A 10,830-nucleotide genomic window follows, 5' to 3' on the forward strand; every position below is an offset into this window, starting at 1 on the left:
AATGTACTGATAATTATGTTCAAAGTGTCTATTTTGTATTCTCCTACATCAAAACATGAATAAGGACATACTTGTAGCCAAGTATCTGTCAAAATATTATATTACAAGCAAAATGACGTCATTTTGGAGGCCATTTTGAATTTCTGTCCACTGATATCTTGTACAGGGTACTCCAAATCTTCTTATAAGTGTCAAAGTTGTGCTCCCAAATCCAAATACATAAAAAAGACATATTTGAAGCCATGTGTTTATTGAAATATTCTATTACAAGGAAAATGACGTCATTTTGGCGGCCATTTTGAATTTTTTGGCGACTGAACTTGTAGAGGGTACAGATAATCATCTCAAAAGTGTCACATTTGTGTTCCTCAACCCCAAAAACATATAAAAAGACATATTGAAGCTATGTATATATTAAAATATGCCACAAACACGTAAAAAGATGTTATTTTGGCAGCCATTTTGAATTTTTGAATAGTACAGGGGTCAAACATCATCGGAGGTCAAAAATGTTGGCAGATTTGAATTCTACGGCAAATTTGGCCATAGAAACAACTTGTTTTAAATTAGTTTTGTAAAAAAAGTTCAGATTCGCCCAACCCTAATATCAATGATAAAAAACAACAAATCACTGCTGCCTTATATTGGGATCATAGTATATAGTTTGGCCCATTTTCCTGTTTCAACAAATTTATGTGGTGACCTCAATGGGCCGACTAATAGTTAAGACTAGGGGTCTGTTACCGTCAAGCAAAATTTTAAATATGTGGACAAACTCAAAAAATAGAAATCCTTGATTCTTTTAGCATGGAAAGGGTTTAGGGGGACATTTAAAAATGACATTTAAAAGTTGCATTTGGCCTGTTGGCATGGTAACGGACAAAACAAATATTAGTCGAAAATTACCAAAATTTACAATTTTCATTTTTGAAAAAGGGCAAAGTTTGGTCGAATGCTACAAATATATAAGATGTGATATAATTTTTTTATTTTTTTCATCAGATAGGAGCATGCTTTGGTAGTCCTTGCAAATGAAGAAAGAGCTTGTCACTCTTTTAAAAGATCCTTTAATTTTAAGTAGAAAAAACACATTTTGGGCAAAATTGTAAATGTCATTTTACCCCAACATTGAAGGGTGTAACTGTAAAGAAGAAGTTGATATTTTGTAATTGTATGGTGGCACAGCTAGAGTGAACCCTTGCTGACAGATACATAGTTTCAAAAAATTGGGGTCTCAACTTCTAAAGAAGTTCTGGCTTTTAAAAAAAAGTTTTTGAAAAAATGTGTATTTTTTAAGGGGAATTTATGGCAAAAAAGACAAGTTTCGCTTAAAAGGATTGTGTTTAAATAACCGTAATGAAATAATTATTGAATATATTTCTATTGATGAAAAGATTAAGTGACTTCTTAAATTTGAGTCTCAGTTTTAAATGGTACAAACAAGCTATATTATACATACAGGCCTTTTAAGCATGTTAAGCAGATTAGACAGATCGCAGCGCTATTCAAATACAGATAGAGGGCAGCGCTTGGAAGACATGTTGCTTTTAGCATCAGACAGCTAGCTACCCAGTACAAACAACAGAGTTCACCAACTTTACGAGAACACCAATTAGGGGCTGTGCAATAATGATAAGCCCTGTAGGAAGGGTGAATATGGGTGGGGGCGGGTGTCCAAGACTTTTGGCAACCCCCAAAAAGGGGGGAGCAATTTTTGGCAGGTAAAAGGGGTCAGGGGTCTAGTACATGAACCTATACCATGGTTCCTAGCCGTCGCAGAGGAGCTCATAGGGTAGTGTCAATATACCGGTAAACGACATATCTGATTTGCCCAGGTTTTTGTAACTTTGCCACTGCTTTTAGCATCAGACAGCTAGATACCCGGTACAAACAACAGAGTTCACCAACTCTACGAGAACACCAATCAGGGGCTGTGCAATAATGATTTTCCCAGATTTTTGTTTGCCACTGCAAGCTAGGTGGTGGCAATGGACATTGGAGCACATTTACGGGGCAGACTATACTACAGACACGCTCTGATAAGGGCTTAGAAAAACAGTGCAGAAATGTTCAAATATGCCAAATTCTTTGCTCACTACGCTTGCATTATACATGTACATCTAGACCATTATTATAAGGTTTGCAAATTGGGAACTCAAGCATATGTCATGTGCGGGGGGGGCAAAGATTTGTTGGCAGGCCGGAAGGGCAAGGAATTCTTTTGGCACGCCGTTTGGAAGTTTTAAGCATAGCCCTCAACATCAGGACGCATGTAAAGTTTCATCTCCAGCAGATGGATCTTCAGGGAATTCAACATCAGAAAATGTAACCAAGAAACATTTGAAAATCATCAACATCATGAACTATGTGCTGCTTTTAACATCAGGCAGCTACTAGTACTAACCCAGTACAATCAACAGTGTTCACCAATTCTACGAGAACACCAATCAGCAATAGGAAGTATGTGAAGCTTTATCTTCAGTAGATGAATCTACTAGCTATGGTGGATTCAAGAGGTATTGCAAACGCTATTCAGTTACCCAAGGAAACATGTACATCGGCATACATAAAGCATTGAAGCATTGACGCTAGTAGCTCACATTCAGTCAGGAAAATATGACAAAATTACAAACATCAAAATTAAAAAGCCTTCTAGCCAAGATAAGAGGAAATACAAACGGACAGCAATGCATTCTTTCTGAATCAGAGATATGATTAGGTCATGAATTGGCCCTAAAGGTTATATACCACTAATAGGCCTGGGCGATACATGGAAATACGACGAGTAACTATTTGTTTGCATGGCATCTGAAAAGACTGCTTTAAAATCGCTGAAATTGACCAAGTAATATAGCCAAAAAGTACTTTTTATGGTTTGATGCTTCAAAATTGTATATTTTCTCTCATTATATGACATTTTTGTTGTAATAGTACCAAAATTCATACGCACGGCTACGGTTTTTAGTAAATATTCGCCCTACCATATTGTAACTTTCAGCTTCGAGTGCGCACTGCTATTTTGAGGAGTGTACGGTCCAGTGCGTTAAAACAAGAAAAGTCTCAGGTCAACCTATGTTGAGTTTTTGATCATTTGGCATCTAAATCACATAGTTTCACCTGATATTAGTGGCATTTAACTGTGAGAGTTCTGAATATGAGAAACGTCCACCCGAAATAAGCCATTTTGCCATTGAAACCCGTGTAATACATAATTAGTGGTATTTAACCTATAGTCGGCAAGAAACAAACAAACCCAATTTCCAAGAAGCAGAAAGAATTTATTATTGATGGGTATGAGCATGGAGAGGTCACTGGGAATCTGGGCTGGGAATAGAGAGACCCTTCTGCTGTTGCTAAGCAAATGTGTTTTTTGGCGGATGTAAAATAGCAACAAGAGGGCATTTAGCATGTTTAGCAGGCCTACATCTGAGACGAGTATCTGACCCCACAACACACAAGTAGTTTTTTTCCCGAGAGATCAATGATGAACTTGCAGATCCTGCAGATACAATGGTATATCAAGAGTGCCTAAAGGAAGCGGTGCAGAAACCAGAACTTTATCATCCCATTACTCCTATTACTTTGGGGACAAATAGATTATTTAGAGTACAAGATGACAAACTTTAAAGCAGTGTCAGCATCAAAACTCTCACAGACATCTGTCAGGCACTGTTCATGATCTCATTAGAAAATCCCACACATGAGCGACTCCGTTTATAATTCTAACAATCTACACAAAGTATAGACTTGAGCATCACTTTATGATGGGTTGGCAATGGCTTCACCATGTCCACATTTAACTTTAAAAAAACTGTGACATTGCATTTTAAAAACAATAATTCAAGTGCATTGTCCAGTCCCCCAAGTTTTTATAAACATTTTTCTATTGTTTTGTACAATGTTTGATCTTTCTTACATTTGAGATTTGTTTACAGTATCATGCAGTCTTAGAACTAAATTTATAGATAACATTGTATAAAACAAAGAAAAATGTTACTTGGTATGTCAGTTGCTGTTGTTGCTATAAACCCCAGATAAGGTAGAAACAACTGGTAAAAAGGACTTTAATATTATAAATCCACAAAATTGTCACATTCTCATTATGTTTAAACCATATTTAGATTATTGGTGAGGTATTTCAGATAAAGTCAATCAATGAGTCCAGTAGTGAATATAGGCATAAATAAGAAGTAGAAATGATTATTATACATGAAAAAACCCTAGCCTACTCCAGAGTAGTGACCAACTGAAATAAAATGTGTTTTATTTGGTTTCAATAGTTATAATCGATTTATCCATTGTTTAGGAAGAGTAGAGATTATAAAAGACAGATAACCACCACCAAGAAATTAATGCCCATGGTAACCATTTTGCGCCCAACTTTGCACATGTTTCATACATTACATTAAACTAAGTGAAAATTACTTAAATAAATGATAACCAATGGTTATGATGGGTCAATGAACTATTCTGGGTATGTTATTTGCAAATCACAAGCCAATAAAGGATTTTTTATACTGTGAAAATGCTATGTAATTAACTCATTTTTATCGAAAATAGCAAACTTTCTTCAAAGTAAAACTTCGTTATGGGGTAAAGACCCAAATTTTTTTATTGGTTGGTTGATCATCCCCATTCATAGTCATTCTCATCCAACTCCTGACTTTAATCAGCAAACTTCTTCTTGAGAGTTATTGAATTTCAAAGTTATACCACTTTTACTAATGAAAAAAATTGCAAAAAAGAGGGATTTTGCATTGCATATTACACAATATTCTAGGTGGGTGAGAAAACTGGCAATACTATTTTTGTAATGTCTAATACATAGGTATTTATCAGCAGCAATTTAAATTGTTCCATACTTCTAGCAATTTCATTAGTGCTAGCTAGAAAAATGTGTCTTTTTCGAACTGTAAAATTGAAAAAATGAACTTTCCCTGTGGCAATCTTCAAAGAATCGTTACCATGGCAACAAGGGATTTTCGAATTTTTGATCAAGTTACAAACTCATTAGACCCAAATACCTTTCCTATCATATCAAGATTTAGGCAAATTCCATGAACCATTATTTTTGGCTTTGTCCGCACATTGCTGAATTGATCCAGACCCCCAGTCACACTTAAAAGTGTGTAATATTCATAACCAATAGATAGCTTACCCCACTTTGTAGATGGCAAACCATTTTGTTATAGGTTTGCATTGCTAATAGAAAAAAGTGTATTTGGTGTCATCCTCCTGTCAGAAATTGAACTCATAGAGCTCAAAGGGCCACGGTTCGACACCCTCCTGAACAATATATCCAAAAGGACATAAGGGAAAATGGTAATTTGTGTATATTCAAAATGGCCGAAAATGCAGGGCGCAAATATAAAATTTGGACTAATATGGATAAAAAAAATTAAAAATGTTCAGATTTTAATCCAAGTGGTCTCAAATTGTTCTGCTTGGAACAACATTTTAAGCAAATAATAGTTTGCTCTATCACAAATAGCTAAAGGTAACACGATTCGATGGGCTTTGTCCTTTTTTGCCGTAATATACCGATAACAAAACACTTAGATATGACAAACTATTCTTGATACCACTTTGATCAAAATCAGAGCATTTGTGACTTTTTTTTACCCATGTGGACAATGATTGAAACGAAAATTTGACATTTGACATTTGTGCCAATAATTCAAGAACTGTATGTCGGCGATCGGTCAAACTATACACCAATCCGACTAGGCCATTGCTGCAGTATCCCCGATGTAAAACTGCCGTGTCCCAAGGTCGGGGGTTCCATCAATTACTTGTTAGTGTGCTATACGATCATGAATTGATTGAACAAATTACACATCTCCCGTATCCGTACAATTGTGGTTGCGTCAATAGAGGGCCAAATACATTAAACGCACCCCGGATTGGTGTATATTTTTTTCTGAATCCCAATCATTAGCACAATACAATTGGATGATTTGTTGAACCCTTGTTCGCCCAATTTTGACATTGAGCCCTGCACTAGCGGCAATTTTGGACATAATATGCAAATTACCATGTTTGCCTCGTGTCTCTTTTTTGTGCTGTTTAGATATGTGTTGTTCAGGAGGGTGTTTAGAGTCACTGACAGGCAAAAACATCGGTGTCCCAATTTTGTCTAGGTGCACCTATTATTTTACTTAAATTGACTCGTTTATATGGACTCATCATATGTGTAGTAGTAGAAAACAAGCTTTTCCGAAACTTAAACTCTTAGCCTTGGTTCAGCAGTCCGATAATAAGATAAGGTTCGAAAAAAGGGGTTCGCTAGTACGAAACTAAAATAAGCTTTGCTGGTCCGAAAGGTTTCGAGTTAGTTTCGGACTAGCAAACCATCTTTTATTTTTGGACTAGCTATCTTTCGGACTAGCGACCCCTAAGGAATAGCGGAGTGTTCTCTAGTCCTAAGGTTTGCTAGTCCGAAAAAAGTTCTCGGATCCCTCGGATATAGACCTGTGGCTCAAATTTGTCGTGTGTCCTAACAAGAATGATTTCTGAAACACACACATATATACAAGGCAGTTAACCTAGTGCCCCACAACACTACCCTCTGGTTTTCAGACACCGCCGATCCACGCGATTAAAAAAAAAGAAGATTACTGTTGCAAAGTCCGACACTTTTTTCCTGCATAGTTTTCTCAGTTGTCAACCACAGATAGATGACGAATGACGATGACTAAAGATGGGCGCCATTGGGCGGTTAGTGGCGTAGATGATCATCTGTCTACGATCATGCATTAGACTGCCGTCTTCATTCGTCAACTGTACTTATTCATTTATTCATTTATTTATTTATTTATTTATTTATTTATTTATTTATTTAATTAATTAATTAATGTATTTTATTAATTAATTAATTAATTAATTAATTATTAATAAATAAATAAATAAATTAATTATTTATTTTAATTAATTAATTAATTAATTAATTAATTAATTAATTAATTAATTAATTAATTAATTAATTAATTAATTTATAATGTAAAACTATATGCACTCCACTGGTAGTTAATCTACATTTACTGATATTCTATTTGATTTGGCATCGCATTTTACGATGGTTATCAATATTGAAATCACACTTCCGGCAACTCATCACTTGTAGGTGTAGATATACGTATGAACGTTTCATAGCCCAAGGGTCGCGGGTTCGACTGCCACCTCTGGCTATTCTGAATTCAAAAAATTTTACTTTCTTTCAATAATTATAAAGATTGGAAAATTATTATCATCGACCTCTGTGATTATTTAGCCTATTTCCCGCTCATTTGTAATTCATACTGTAGATGTTCTTTTTAAAAACAACCTCCCTCTGCAATGTACCGGCGCATAGGTACATTCTAGCAGCCTCGATATGATCGTATAAACAACAATATAATATCTTCAGTGCAAAAGCGCTACACATATTTTGTTGTGGCATTTGTATTGTCTTTCAAATGTTCTTCTTTCTTCTCCTTTTCGTACGATGCCAACTTCCGCTTCAAATCACTTCGAGATATGCGTGTGTTTCTGTCATCAATGGTGAAGAATTTCTTGCAATATTCAGTATCATTAGGCCATATCGTATACTCGTAATATCCCCACCTGTTATGGGACTGTTGTCGAACAGAGGCACTGCATTCCCTCTGTAACTTCACCAGACGACGTCTCAGCTCTGTCAATTCCACAGCAAATCTTGGTCCATACGCTTTCACTTTTTGCCAAAATGTTTCGTTAAAATATTCATATAAGGCCAAGTCTCCGTTGTTGAGCGCAAGAATACGTCTTTTTACATCGTCGCTTACGTTATAAAGATGATCATACATATTGCTGTGTTTTCTAATTGAAAGGTACAGCAAGTCATCCATCTCCCAACATAGTAAATTCTTGAGTAATATCAAGGACTCATCGAAATATTCAGACAAAATTATTAAATCAAAATCATGATCGATTCTTTTGATCTCTTTTGAAAGATTACCTTTCATATTAAGCCCAAGGTCTCTGGCAATGCCATTAGCTAGTTCATATCTCCCATACTTAATTCTTCTCATGAAATTTTTCACCTGGAAGAATTTCGACAAAATATTTGTGGAATTGTATGATATTTTGACCTGTTCATTGTACTTGTAATAAATAAAAGCAGACACGAAATGATTCACTGGATATCGAATTACACTAACGTACGTAGCGTTTGGAACAATCTTGTTCATCTCAACTCGGTTGTAACGCCCGTGACAAACAGCCATGTCGAACCCACCCCAATATTTCAAAACTTTATTGTACTCATATACCATGGTAGTTTTAATCCATGGCATGGCAAAAGAAGTGCGACCCCTTTTCGGATTAACAAATGCTAAGTTCCTGGACATTCCATACCTCTGGAATATAGACGCAAGTGTACTGCCGGGTGGCACCTGGAAATGAATGAAACCATAGAGTCAAATTCGGTTACAAAAAAAACAAAACAAAAAAACAAAACAAAAAACTGCCCGTGACCCGCACCCCACCCGATATTCAACCTTACAGCCTGTACAGCAACTTCTAAAGCAGGTAATAATAATTAAACAAAAGCGCAGTGATTTATAATGCGCTACGCACATGCACAACGCCTAGACGTTGATCCACAAGCTTCAGCACACTTTTCAGGTTGTCGCTGACCACTATGGCCCACATCATTCCACAAACCATTAAACAACACTTCAGGGACAAATTAGCAGTAAGTTCCTTGTCCAGGGAGATTTTTCCACGAGAGCGTACTAGGCACCGCCAGGGTTCGAACTCGCAACCTCTCGCATAATAGCCATATTTTGGGAAGAATAAAAACCATTTCTGTGCATTTCACATTATGCGTCCCATCATTTTCCAAAGTAAAAAAAATTATACCTGAATCCGATTATCTTAAAAATGCTATGTTCGTTTTACTCTCTAGCTATTTGCGCCCCAGCAGTTTATTGAAGGGGACTACACCGCAATTTTGGCCGTTTCTCATCCCAAACTTCCATCTAGTGTATGGTTCTGCATTGTCTTTGATTGAAATGATATTGTTTGTAATATTTGGAATTAACAGTGTACAAACCCATTACAGGTGAGCTAAGAAACAATTCAAAATATAGACCGCAATTTCAATTGCACACATTAAATGATTGGTCATTCAATCCCTTATACTGAACACATACCGTCGTTTTATCTTTTCTGTTTCGGTTTCAGTTTTCGGTTTAGGATCTCATTGTTATTTTGAAGTGTTAGCATGGTACGTGTGAACAATCCTTTTATTCTAGTCTTTTGTTGCCTACAGGAAAGTTGAACGAGGATAATTTCTGTTTTCGGTGTCGGGAGTTATGCTAAATTTTGACATGCAAATGTGAGATGAGTGCTTCTCTAGACAAAAGAAGTGTCTAAAATTTACGGTCGTAAATTCTCGATAAATTGTAAATTGACTTGCGTTGTGTGTATAGGTACTTCCGCCTATGCGGGAGTGGCCCAGCGTAGAAATATACATTAAGGATACGATACATGATTTACCGACAAGTGACTCATTTCGGAATGCGATTATGAATTTTGAAGAAAAAAAAAAGTTTCCACAGGCTTCATTGGGATTCGAACCAGCGATTCGAAACTTCTTTCGATTACGCGTCTAGCACTTTACCTTTCGGCCATGGTGGCAGTTGAGTGGAGGAGTGTAATGATAAATGATAAATCTCATAATGCCATCTTTAGCCTTTTGTTTACTAAAAAAAGACGCGTTTTGTAGAGATAGATTAGCCGTTTTATGCATAAATAGCACAAACGTTTGGAAAAGGTTTCAAACAAATAATAAAGACACTGATGTGATGATGAAATTGCGTAAGTCGGGAATTATCTGCGTCGCAATGTTTTGTGTTGGTTTTAGGAATTTGACCTGAAAATTTACGACTTCATGACATTATCATTAGAAATCAACAAAAAATATTTCAACACTATATGTTCTCATTCTTTCTCTGGAATGTTTTGTACATGTATGTGAAATAGATTCAACAATGGTTCGCATCATAATGGTAAAAATAGCCTTGACCTAAAAAAGGGCGAGAGGTACCATATTTAAATATATATAAAACGTTTGTTTTTGTTCGATTACAAAAATTAATTTTTGTCGTATAAAGAAATTGTATCTGGCGTGAATTACACCACAGTTTTTATTCCTAGAGCGCTTTGACTTCTTCAAATATTTTTTTTTTAAAGATAGAGCCAATCCCCTGGCCCTCTATAATTACGCACAAAAGATCGAGTCCCCTTAAACAGCACAAAAAGATTTTAAGACAACTTTACTATACATAGGCCTATACATGTATGGTATGCCAGGGACTGTGCATGAAGGGACTGGAAAGGGCTTCCACCCATTGTACCATGCGAGTTGCTGGTTTACAGATTATCCTAAGTTGAGCAAGCATGAATAATACGTTGACCGATAGTACAAAAAATTGCTTTGATCAATACCAGTTAAACTGGCGATTGGTATTGTACTCCATGCATTTGCATGTATTCTGGAGCGTGTCTGGAGGATGATTTGAACTTATGATCTTCCGTGCAAGCACCCTATTGTGTAAAATGTCTATCCTTTGTAGAACATATTAATTTCTGTGTAGCGTTGAGAATCATTTACATAGGATTTTGGAAACAAAATGTGTTTATTTTGTGGAGATACAGAATGCTAGAACAAACAAATTTACATTTTTTTCTGGAATGTGTACACCGTACGCTTTCTGTTCCTACTGATTTCGATACTGAATTAATTCTTAAAATAACATTCTTTGATGATTTGCCATTTCTAGAGTCTATCATTAGGCTGCGATCACA

Source organism: Amphiura filiformis, chromosome 18 (genome assembly GCF_039555335.1).
Source record: "Amphiura filiformis chromosome 18, Afil_fr2py, whole genome shotgun sequence".
NCBI lineage: Eukaryota > Metazoa > Echinodermata > Ophiuroidea > Amphilepidida > Amphiuridae > Amphiura > Amphiura filiformis.